This window comes from Poecilia reticulata, linkage group LG22 (assembly GCF_000633615.1).
Source record: "Poecilia reticulata strain Guanapo linkage group LG22, Guppy_female_1.0+MT, whole genome shotgun sequence".
Classification (NCBI taxonomy): domain Eukaryota; kingdom Metazoa; phylum Chordata; class Actinopteri; order Cyprinodontiformes; family Poeciliidae; genus Poecilia; species Poecilia reticulata.
The window spans coordinates 7,059,151-7,071,750 of record NC_024352.1 but is presented as its reverse complement, the minus strand read 5'-3'; the positions used below and the strand labels follow the sequence as shown (position 1 = coordinate 7,071,750).

General features: G+C 40.4%; 1 protein-coding gene across 1 annotated transcript in view; it reads right to left on the bottom strand.

Annotated features, from left to right (window-relative positions):
- ppp2r3a (protein phosphatase 2, regulatory subunit B'', alpha) overlaps positions 1-11,080 on the bottom strand; it is a 65,973-nt gene extending 54,893 nt beyond the window's left edge. The window contains exon 1 of the mRNA XM_008399219.2: positions 10,827-11,080. The gene's annotated coding sequence lies outside the window, so the exon portion shown is untranslated. The remainder of the gene's footprint in view (positions 1-10,826) is intronic.
- Between the last annotated feature and the right edge of the window lie 1,520 nt (positions 11,081-12,600).

Here is a 12,600-nt window from a genome sequence, read left to right as displayed (position 1 = left end):
TATAAAACTAAATATAGATATAACTATTGTTATAACAGATTATAATTATCCTCCTGTTATTGTAACAGAATTAATAAAAATAAAACGCAGAGTTAACGAGGTGCTGGTAACAAAGACATGTTCACTCAAGCTCAAATTAGCCTTTGTGGGGATAAAGATCATTTGGATTAGACGAGCTTGGCTGAGCAGAGAAACCCTAATGAGACAACAACAAAGAAAAAAAAGATACAAATGAGCCTTTTTGGAAACTACAGATGGTGACAAATGTAGTTACTGATCCTATTTATTTTAATTGAAAAAAGCAATACGTTACAAAAACGAGAGCAAGAGTGCATCTTAATTAGACCTTAATGTTTCCATGTTTGGGGAAAAAAGTTAAGGAGTAAAATAAATATGCAGAAATTTTGTCTGATGGTTTTTTTAAGCTGTTTTGATCATTTTTTGATGTAAATTTTTTTTTTTTTTTAAAGCCTAAACAAGAGCAAATTCTTCTTCAACCATTGCAAATAATGCCTGAATGTATTCCTGGAATATTCTGTTGGCCAAACTCCGTGCATGTATAAGTGTGTTGCAAAATCAAACAACATTGAAGACGGTTTCTGACAGTTGACTTCATATGTTTGTGACGCTAGACGACTTTCCTGGGAAACTCAGTAACTAATATCTTTCCAAAGCCCATCAAACACACACCCAAATGAAGAAACACTTATTGGAGAATAAATGACCCTTTATGCAAATCCAACTTTTATGGCATCACGATAGCCTCACTACACAAAATGTGTTAAGTTAAGAAATAGTATCCTTCCGAGTGGAAGGAAGAAAGCATGGATGGAGCATTAAACTGCACTGGAGTTCACACACAAGCACAGCCACTAGTGGTCAGACTGGAAGGCATGAGGGAAGCTGGAGTGTGCTTGGTACTGACCAGTTCATCGTACACTGCCTGCCAACAGTCCACCGCACACACGTATTTAAACACACACCACTGCTTCGTCCGACCGCAGCCGAGCGGAGCGCGTCCGCTTGTGTGTCTGTCTACGTGTTCCTCTGCAAAACGTGACCTTCTTTCTTGGGCCTGAATATCGGCGCGCGCCGCCGGCTCCGCTACGCTGTCCTCTGAGTGTGCATGCGCACGGAGCGGGGGAAGCAGCAGAGCAAACAATGACGGGCCTCTCTCAGCCTGTGTTTAGTGACCGAGATAAAGGCTGTCATTCCTCTCGCAACACCAGCCCACTTCCGGCTTCCTCCAGCCAGAACGAGGAAGAGATGCACTTAAGCCTTGACAGTGTCAAAGCAATCTTATCTCGCCAGTGACGCTCCTTAAATGAATTAGGATTAAAGTGAGAGGAGAAAAACAAGGAAGGGCAAACTAGTACAACTGGGTCATTTTCACTCCCCTAGAGAGAGATTGCTACTTCCCTCCTCCACCTCTTTCTGTCCTCCCAACTCACATTTTAATTTACTAACAGCTCTGCAATAGCTGTACTCTGCCCTGGTGTACAGACTGGCACGGCAAACAGAGGCAAAGACTCTTTGCTTGTTTCCCCAAGAAGGACAGACAATATTTAGACTGAAGGTCTATTGCCAAATGGGTGGATTTATCCAAATCTCTTGTATTTTACTCTCTTCTCGTTGTGCAACACACTGGATACTGCATTTCCTTTACGTTTCATCGAGCTCTGTCATACAATTTTCCATCCTTTGGTCTGTCTTCCTCAGTCTGTGGTCAACTGTGAGACGCATGGTCTGCCCACACTGACAAATAAAAGGGAATCATTTACCCCAGGCATGTTGTTAGTTGATATGTTGTGCAGTTATGGATGTTGCAGGCTCGAACATCTTGCACGCAAAGCAGCCGAAGGCGCCCACTGCCAGCCCAATGATGTCACATCTTTGAATTCGTCTCATGACCTCTCATGAAAAGTATCCTTCTCTTGGCCGGATACCTTTCCAAATTCCAAGCAAGAAGGCCTCACCTATAAAACTGACACCATGACAGATTTGTGCTGATATTGGAAACCACGGTTAGTTACATTTCAAAAGTTAAGCGACCCCAAGCATAATTGTAAAAAAAAAGTGAAAGTGAAATTCAGGAACTCGTCAATCAGGAATTTACATGTATGCATGAAAAAAATGGATATTTCCAACCCCGACTGCAACCCCCTAATCAAGTGTTTCTGCTGCTTTAACCAAACCAAACAGTGCTGAAAGTATCCTGTAACAAAGCAGCCATTATAGTCCACAACTCAGGCCTATTGAGGTCTGCTCCAAGCTCTTAAAGTGCCTTCCAGAGCACTTATGACACTCGCTGATCATTTTCCACACACAAAGTAGCACATAAATGTGAAGAAAGAAAAAACACTTGATGTTCTTTGTATTTTTACTTTGACAAAAATCTAACCTATCCTGCAGGTACTGTTGCAAGTCTCTTGGAGGATTTCAGCTTCAACAATACAATTTTTACCCTTTTTTTCTTTTACCTCAAGCTCAACCAAATTGGATTGAGGTGAGGGTTTCTGTCTACAATCAATCAACTAATCAATCAATTTTCAAGGTCTGGACTTTTTTCCATACCATTCCACTGATACTCCGGTGGAAGTTGTTGTTCTGATGGGAAGTGAAACCCTGCCTCGGTCTTTTGCAGACTCCAACATGTTTTATTTCACGATGGGCCAACATTTAGCTCAATCCATCAGCTTCGACCAGCTCCACCGTGTGCCTGCTGAAGAGAGGCGTCTCTACAGCATGATGCTACCACCACCATGTTTGAAGCTTGGGATGTTGGGATATCTAAGGAATGAGTAAAGTTTGCAAAACTTCATAGCTTACCTCTCTACTGCGTTTTAAATTACACAGCTAGATTGCAAAGGGGTTCTGATAGAACAATGATAGAGCAATTCATTGGGCTACCATCTGCAATTCCAATGAAATACATGGTGCTTTGCTTTAATGTAAAAGACTTTTACAAGGTACTATTACTTTTGATGGTAGCAACAACTGTGCTGTGGCATCACTTAGGTTGTCAAGATGCCATACATCTGCTTTCCAGACATTTAATCAAAGCCGAGTCCTGACTCGCAGAAACTAAGGGCTCCCTGCAGAACCACAGCCACACTCTTAACTCCTATATTCTTGCAAATTCAATTTAACTCATTTTTATGCGGGACTGGGTTCATCTGGGTCCACAGCCACAGAAGAAAGAAATGATGAAAAGAGCAGATGGTGTAGAATTATCATAAAATGTAGCAATATAACATTTTTAGCCTCAGACTGATTCATGTCTGAAACCAGGACCAGGAGGAACCACAGAGTCACTGAAGGTGGTGGTATTTCTTTCTCCCTTTTCTCTCTTATTTTTTTTTCTGTCATGGCAAGTTCCCTGCCATCGGAGGAATGCCTTGTTCTTATTCAGATGCGTGTGTACATGTGGGTATTTGTGAAAGTCTGAACAAAGAGGGCCAGTGTTGACAGCGGGGACACAATCAAGCACTCAATGGATAGCCATTAACTCATCACACACACACACACACACACACACAAATTCCAGAGTCCTCAGTTGAGAAGCATTGACATTCAGACCCAAGCAGCCAATCAGCATGTTTCACCGCATCCACAAAGGAACCAGTCAATGAGCAGCGAGGGGGATGTTGGGATATTTGTGAATCAAAGATTCTCATTCCTGTCTCAACAATCTTCCTCCTCCTTTTACTTTATTCTAGTTCCGTTTTTGTCTTTTCCCAGGGTGGATCTCCAAGTGGTTAAAGGTGGAGAGGAGAGGCCACTGGGCCCAGTCCACCTCCCACTCACTCATGTATGAATCGCCCTATTGTGGGTTGGGTTCAGCGGCAAACGCTGTTGCTTTCAATTTCAAAACTTAGTTTGGACTTTATTTTGACAAAAACTTGGATCTCATTCAGTTGCTGTTGTTGCTGGTTTGGCCTGGATTACCATGAACACCAGCTATGTGACAGAAAAACAAGCTAATTTATGGGTTTTATTGCTCGTAACTATAGTTTTAAGTCACATTGTGGAGTGTCAGAAAATGACTGATTAAAATGAGTTTCCATTGGTGCAGATTCATATCAACATACATATATATCAAACTTGGCCCAGATGGCTATTTCTGCTGCTTCTTTTTCCACAATGACTCCATAAATTAAGTGCTCCTTTGTCTTATCTGTACAACCATGAGTAGCAAACTCAGAGATCAACAGTGGGCAAAACAGAAACGAATGAGACGATGCTAAGTCTTTAGCAATAACAGAGCATAAAATACAACTGAAACAGCAAATAAAATGAATTAAAAATGTTCCACCTTGCCAAAGCAGTGATTTACAAATGCATCTACTGCAGGTGTGAGTGGAAAACAGTAAAAATTATTTTTTCTCTTAGAGGAAGAATATTTATTTGAATCTTTTGTTAAATTCCCTAGTGACTGCAGCCTGGTTTATGCCAGCTAGCTTTGAAGTAGTCCTTTTATCCTTGTCTGATCTGAATTTCTCCTCCTTCATTTTCCCTGAATTGCCCTTTCAAAATTCTAAAGAAATCCTAAAGACATCACAGACTCCGTCAAGGATTTGTGATAGTGAAGTTGTTATTTTTTTGTTGTTGTCAGATTTATAAAGACAGTAAGTAAAAAGATTTCTAAGTATGTTCGACAAAAGCAGAACTTGTAGAGTTTGCAGCCTTGGCTTATTGAGACGCAGCTCCATGTACCCCAACACACCAACTTCTCTATATCACACACACTTTCCCTGTCATGTCTTCATTTTTAGCATTGGGCAGCATTACATGGAATATGAGTAGACCACCCACACACACACACACCGAGCAAATCCTGCTGGAAAATGTGAATGACTATGTGCCTAAAAAGGCAGAAAAGTGCTAAATACAATAGCGCCTTGTGCTGCAGTGATGAGTAACACAATTTGGTGTGTCCATGAGTGTGTATGTAGCACATATGCGTGAACATGGGTGTGTGTTATTCCAACAAAAATAGGCGACCACATGTGGGTGCAGAGAGCATTAATCACAGATTTAATCAATTGGAAAGCAAAACGTGTGAAAAACCGACGATTTGCTCTGACTTTTCATGCTAGCAGAAAGCAGAGATGCCACCAAGTCAGTTCAAAATGAGTTTCCACTTCTGTTGCTTTCCTGTTACGTACTCTCTTTTATTGACCACTCTCCTATTATGTCACACGTCTGTGCAGAAGAAGCTTTTACAGGTTCATTAAACGATCGCAACTAATAAATGAGCATTACTATAAAAATATCTCATTCCTTTGTAATTTACTTCCAAGTGGACAGACTCTTCTTTAATCTTCTAAAGTGCCCTTAGCAGTATTTCTCCAGGTGCTCAGAGTCTTTTTTTTTTAATTTTCTTTAAACATGCTTTATTTTCATTCATTTTTTAAAATCATGTTCCTGCACTTCACCGTGAGTTTTTCTTTTTCCCCATTTAAATCTGACATACACTTGAATTGAGGTATTAGTACATTGCATCAAAAGAGATGCCAGGTTTTTCTCACTGCCTGACATTAATTCAGACTAAAGTTTTTCTGTTTTACACCTTTTAGAGCTGGCAAAAATTATTTCTGTTTGCTAAATTGCAGAATAATGAATGAAAAATATTGTTTTGAGATTTTATTTACTGTATAGTTTCAATATTATGTGATACAAGTCCCTTTTCTACAGTATAACTTGAATAATAGTTTGCTGGAGATTTCCCCCATTCCTCCTGAAAGAACTGGCGTAACAGAGTCAAGTTTCACGACCCCTTGATCACCTTTTCAGTTTCAGTTTGCACTTCAAAACAGCTAAAAAAATTCTCTTCTGGTGGTTTAAAGTGCTTTTAATAACATCGATATCATCTATGTTTGAGACTCGATTAGAAGAAATGAAGCTCTTGTAGAGTAGCGATGTTGTCAACAAAATAATCGGTTTTACACAAGTACCCCAAACCACTTTTAAGTTGCTGGGGCCACATGAATGCTGCATAAAAATACCAGAGGAGTGACAGACAAGATTCAAATGGTTTCTAAGCTCTGTGAGTAAATGGTGACATGCGACTCATTCGCTGCGAAAAATGCTAATGTTAGCAAGTGCTTTCTGTCAGTGCTACTTTATCGCTTAGAATTAGTCTGGTCTGCATTATACCATTCTATTAAAATCTGAAATACTTGGACTGAATAAAACACAGTCTTTAAAATGCAGTTTGAGATTCATAAAACCTTTATTCTATTTGTGAAAAGTGGCCTTTTCAGTTCTTTCAGGGGGGGGGGTTGCCACTGGGACACGCCTAGCTTGAGATAAGCTTGAACACTGCAATGCATAGACTTCTCAAACCTGGGCCGAATTATTCTACACTAACTACAGATTATTCAAAACCTATTTTGAGATTAATTTTCTCTTCTTGTGGAAACAACAAAAAAAACATTCTTAGTTGTCCTGAAAGGTTTGTTAAAATCTGGTCTTGCTACGTTATAGTGAATCTTCCATTTTTTCTATGAATTGTTGCAAATTTTGATATATACCTCACAGAATATATATCTAGTGTGCAATTTGTGACTCCAGACCCAACCTCCTTTCTCCATCCATCTGCACTGAACCACCAGAGCCACAGTGGTTGCTGCCAGAGCTTCCAATCGAATATTTGCCAGAGGCAGTCATACTGCCCCTTTCCACCTATGCTTGAAAAAGACGAAACCCAACTTAAAACCGGCTATGAATGGATGGCTTCACACACAATCACACACACACACACACACACACACACACACACACACACACACACACACACACACACAAGCACTGACAAACTAAGAGCTCGGAGCCACAAGCACGTGTGAAAAGACGCACATGCTTGAGGAAATGCAAAGAAACCGTGGCTCAGATTTATACAGCTCTGTAATGGAGTCCCACTCTGATGCCCAGCCACCCACCAATCCACCCACAGACAATCTTGTCATGCAGAGAAGCAAGAAGAAGACTAAAATAAAATAATGTTTTTCACCAGAGCAGTACTTGTAAGTCAAACAAAGTAGATACGAACAGAAATCCTCAGTAAATATGAAGCCAGGTCTGCCACCGATCAATTAAGGAAGGAGTACATTCAAAGTGCATAAAATGAAAAGTGTAACCAAACCAAACCAAACTTTTTCCCCTGTGGGTTGTCGTTCTTGGATAAGTTGTCACACCCTGAGGTAGCTTGACATCACATTTCACTTCAGCAAAGCATGGATTTGCCAAGCTGTGATGGGAAGCAAAACAGATTTCTCGCTTTCTCGCGCAGATTCCCGCTGTGTGTGTATGGTGTTAACACACATACACACACGCGCATTCGAACTGATGAAATGGTCCAAAAACACCACAGGTAGACGTTATCTAATATTCACTGTCTTTTAAATGTCCCTTCTTTAAGTCAGCATGTAAAAGTTTGGCTCCAAAGGCATAATAAATAAACCCTAAACAGCACCATGCCAAAGTATTTTGTTTCCGAAATTCTTCTCTTCTTTTCCTGTTTGTCACACTGAAATGTTTATGTTGCATTTGGGTTACTGTCTCTGCATCGTATTTGTTTTGTTTTGTTCAGCGGTTCTGAATGCTGCATTCAAACCATACCAATGGGTCAGTAGGTTCCTGCTGCGCCTGCTTGAAAAACTTGAAATTCTCACATTGATGAGAAACAGAACAAAAATGCTCTCTGGTAGCGTAACGCATGTATTTGCAGATCAGGATTTGTGCCTTTTAACAGATTTGATTTGCATCTTGTTTACTTACTTAACTAAAAAAATCAAGGATTTAGGCATGAATAGCAGTAAGGTTACTTGAAGCAAATTCTGAATGGAAGCAACAAGTACCCTCTGCACCTGTTGACAGTCCAGAGGGTAATAAGGGCAATAAAGCTTAATAAAATCAAAGATCAGAAATTGGCCACCACATAGCTGGAAAACGGTTCATCTCTACATCCCAATGTAGTACATAGAAGGATGTAACTTCACGCTCTGAATCATAATTGGTACTTCCAGTAAAATACTGCCTCAACAGGCAGAAGTGGGTACTGCAATAACTAAATTACCATGTTGGGCTGGGTTTGCTAACAAAATGCCTCAAGGATTTGGTATTTCTTAAGATGCAAGTCTTGGGCGTAGACTTGAAACTGAATTAGTTATTTTTATGAGAACATATGTTGTCACACAAAAATAAAATTTACTTATTATTTTGTACTTTGCAAATTTGTAAATCAAATTTTAAACCACTAGAAACTATAGGGTAAGAAGGATTTTTTTAAAAAGCTAGGTGTTGGGGCTTAAACGTGTTTTTTATTGTTTGTTTTTTTGCCACTGCAATAACAAAATGCATTTTTTTTGGTTTCCTTAGTGAAATCCAAACAAATGGCTGTTAAGACAAAGATATGTCATTGCAATTACTCTGTTGTTTCCTGTTTTTATTCAGGAATAACACCATTAAATCAGAGATAGACATTACATCTAACTTTTTATTTTCATACATAAATCATACTGGTATAATACTGCTTTTTTTTTTTAAAGATATTTCACATGACGTTTTCTGTCACAACCACTGCAAGCTGCACATTCTTTCAAAGTGCAAGTTGTAATTTCCTGCAAGAAGCAACAACCTGTGGGGTCTTTTGGGAAGACAATCACTAACTTAACTATGCATCATGTCAACATTAAGGCAAAAACAATCACAAGAATATCTGTGAGTATCCATGCCAGATGAAAGAAGATGTCTAATGTGACACACAGGCTCGCACATACACACACACAGAGGCTTCCAGATTCCTCAGAGTTCATGAAGAACTCTCTTTGTGGCCCTGCAAACGTCAGTGTGTCCAAATAGGCTCAAGTTTCAGCAGGCGAGTTCTTCTAATTCCTTCTCTTTCAGTCACTGACACACACACGCACACACACACACACACACACACTTATTCAAGCATCTATCATCTTGACAAAAATACACTGGACCTGCCGGGGAGTAACAATAAAGCTCCGGTGAATTGTCTCTGTCTTCTGACCCAATATTTGTTAATACTGAATTGCCTTGTCAAGAGTGGTGGTTGGATGCACAAAATGGACTGTGAACAAAAAAGAATTTCCTGACAATAAAAAGGCTGAAAAAAATATATTTAACAATTGGCCACATAATGAAAAACAGGCTTTTCTGCTTAAGCCATTTAGTTTTTGAATCAGCGCTGATGAATAGATAAAATTGGTCCAGAATAACATAAAAACGAGCCAGATTGCTGAGATGGGTGGACGTGGAGAGAATGGAATCAAAGTTTGAAAAAGGACCGCAGGTCTCTCTCAGTGCGTGTGTGTGTGCGTGTGCGTGTGTGTGTGTGTGTGTGTCACATCTATTCTAGGAGAATTCCAGAGGGGAGACCCTGTGACTGACCCCCACCTTCTAGGACCTGGCAGGATATCGCCAAACAGCAGGCGCACATACACATGTGAATGTGTGTGCACACATACACAAACGCTCACCTTATAGGAGGGCTGAAGGACACATTGGAGCCAAATGAGTTGCATTACAGCACTGCAAGCACAGCATCATTCAAAACAGTAGAACATTTTCAGATTTCTACTTGGTTTCTGAATATTTATATTTGTCTCTGGTAAAGCTTTTTTTAAAATCCGTTCAGCTCAAAGACTGCTGCAAAACTTAAAAATGTATTTATTAATGCAACCAGAGCTTTTGAAATATATTCTGATTTCTAAATAAACAACCAAACGCTCGAGAGGGGAGCATTGTAAATGCAAGTCAGAAAACAGTGGGGGTTGTTAACTGCTGTTGTGGCTAACTGTTGTTAGCAATGCAAGCTAACAAATAGCATATTTCTCTTACTTTTCTCATTTAAAACAATGGCAGCATGTTTACTGAGCTAAGCGTGTCTGGTTTAAAGAGATAAACCGTCAAAAGTGCAAACAAATAATTAACATTGGCCTCATTCACCACATTTTCATATGCACACAAGTCAACTTTTCTGACTGAAATTCCAACTTCTTAGGGCGTTTTTGAGAAAAAGAGATTGTACTGAGATGTGAATCATTTTTCTCAAAGTTATCACACCATGATAATCTCATACCAGTCCAAGCCTACTTTCATACATAACTGTAGTAGGCTTGTGTTGGCCAGCTGATCAGCAGTGTGCAGGGAAAAGTGAAGCAGGGCTACCCCTGCATTACTCAATGGAGAAAACTCCAGTTCACACCAACACTGTCTCTGGCAATGCATGAAAAGGACTTTAAACGGCAGGAAGTAGCATGATAGAATATCTGTGGTTATAAAACCACAAATATGTAGTTTTTTTTTTCTTAACTTAGCGATTAATACCGGTAACTGACCCGTGCTCACTGACAACCGATTTTCTGGACATCTACTGAAAAAAATAATGTAAAAACTGCATCTAAGCGGATTTTCCTTTCCAAAATGAAGTTAGTTTCCCTCTTAAGCTTTGAGCACATTGACTAGATCTACACCACTTGTTGTTAGAGCCCTTCAGGTGCCTCACTACAGGAGTCTTGGCGCAAGATATCCCAACTTCCTTTCACACAACTGGAGGTTCCCCACTGATGAGAGGGCACGAGCGCCCTCGATATGCGCACATACCGCTCAGCGCGCGGGGACCCAAACGTGTCCAAAAAAAAAACCACACACACAAAAAACGCCCAATTCATCCTGGAAATTTCACACATAAAGCCCAAGTGATATTCCTACAGGGCACAACACAGCGAGGGAAGCAAGCAAGTTTCCTTAAACAGAGAGCAGAGGAAGCACTCACTCCGACACCATCGTCTTACCTTCCTTCTCCGCCGCTCACTCAGCCGAATCCCCCAAAAACTCTTGTCACGACGAGGCTCCGCGCTACCCGCAGAATCAAACCAGCTGCGGCTCGGCAGCCGAGAGACTAGACGGAGCAGAGGTTTGCTCCAACACGCAGGAGCTCCGTGTGTGTACGCGTCTCTGTGCGTGTGTGTGTGTGTTTCTATGTGTGTGACAGCTCATGGAGAGAATGAGCAGCGAGAGGAGAACCGGGGAACTTAGGGGGGAGTTCCCGTCAACAGACCGGCGGGGCGGGGGCTTCAAGAGACTGACGGCCCGGTCGGTTTTTTTTACGTTTACAAATCGTTTGTGATGCTCTGAGTGCTACATTCACACGGTAGCTGCATAAAGGTAGGTAGGTAGGTAGGTAGGTAGGTAGGTAGGTAGGTAGGTAGGTAGGTAGGTAGGTAGGTAGGTAGGTAGGTAGGTAGGTAGGCAGGCAGGTAGGTAGGTAGGTAGGTAGGTAGGTAGGTAGGTAGGTAGGTAGGTAGGTAGGTAGGTAGGTAGGTAGGTAGGTAGAATTACAATTTGTTGCGTTTTCAATTATACATATGCAAAGATACTTCACATACAATCCTATTAGTTTTTTTTAAAGTCCCTTAAGAAACTGCAAAAAATGTTCCAAACCTTAATTATGGGTTGAACTGCACATATATTGTCGAAAAACACACTTTTTTTCTCATATCTGGCATCGTGCAACACAACTCGACTGGACTGTTAAGCTCAGATGGTTAAAAAATAAAACCAACCCCTTCCAAACTTTCCAGATTATGTTTTATCAGGATTCAAGGGAAGAAAAACAACAATTTCAAAAGTAGGCAAACTATTTACGATACGAACAGCAGTCAAACTTTCTGAGAGAATAATACCAGAAGTCTTCTGACGGCTACAAAAAGCATGTTGCTCCTCTGCATCATGCTATGGGATGTTTATCCAAATATCAGTTTAAAGTACTGAAAGCGATTAAGATGTACTCTCTTACCTGAACTGTTGAATGTAAAACAAAGTATTTTTGTCCAAATGGCAGCGTAGCACTAATTATATTAGTAGCACTAATTATATCTGCAGAAACAATGTCCTCAGCAGGGCAAAGTTTTGGCAGAAATAACACTCTGGATCATTATTGTCACACCTTTTAATCTAATCGTACTTTTGTAATTAGATTGAAAGTGTCAGACTGCTAAAGCGCGTCTGAAGCAGCATGTAGACAGCTTTCCACCAAATCAGCAGCAAACATCTTCTTATTACAGGGCGTGAACTGTAATGAGTAGTTTCTATGCTATGAATAATTTGGGTGAAGCTGTAGCCTACGAGGACGTAGTCATTACCAAATAACAATCTAACAGATTTACTTTGAGTGAGAGTCATGGCTGAGGTTTTTGTGATAGGCCAGTAAATTGAAATATGCTGTTCACTCAAGGAATCGGATGTAGCTACACTGCACAATCAATTGGGGAGGATTGCAATACTTGTGTGCTTAAAACTGGTGTTTCTATGGAGACCAGGTGGTCAGCTTCTCCACTGACTACAGATTCTGACGGCAGGCTGGTTTTCACTGTTAATGTAGACAAGAAAAAGCATTTGTTGTTGTCAAAAATTGGGCTAAAAGTGACACGTCAACCAAGGCCTCCAGTCAAGAATCCTCCTCTATGACATGCTTTTATTTATTTATTTATTATTTATTTTTTTTAGGGATCCTCTGTTTTTGCTGACAGGAAGTGACAGAAATACTCGCGATCTGACCCTTCTCTG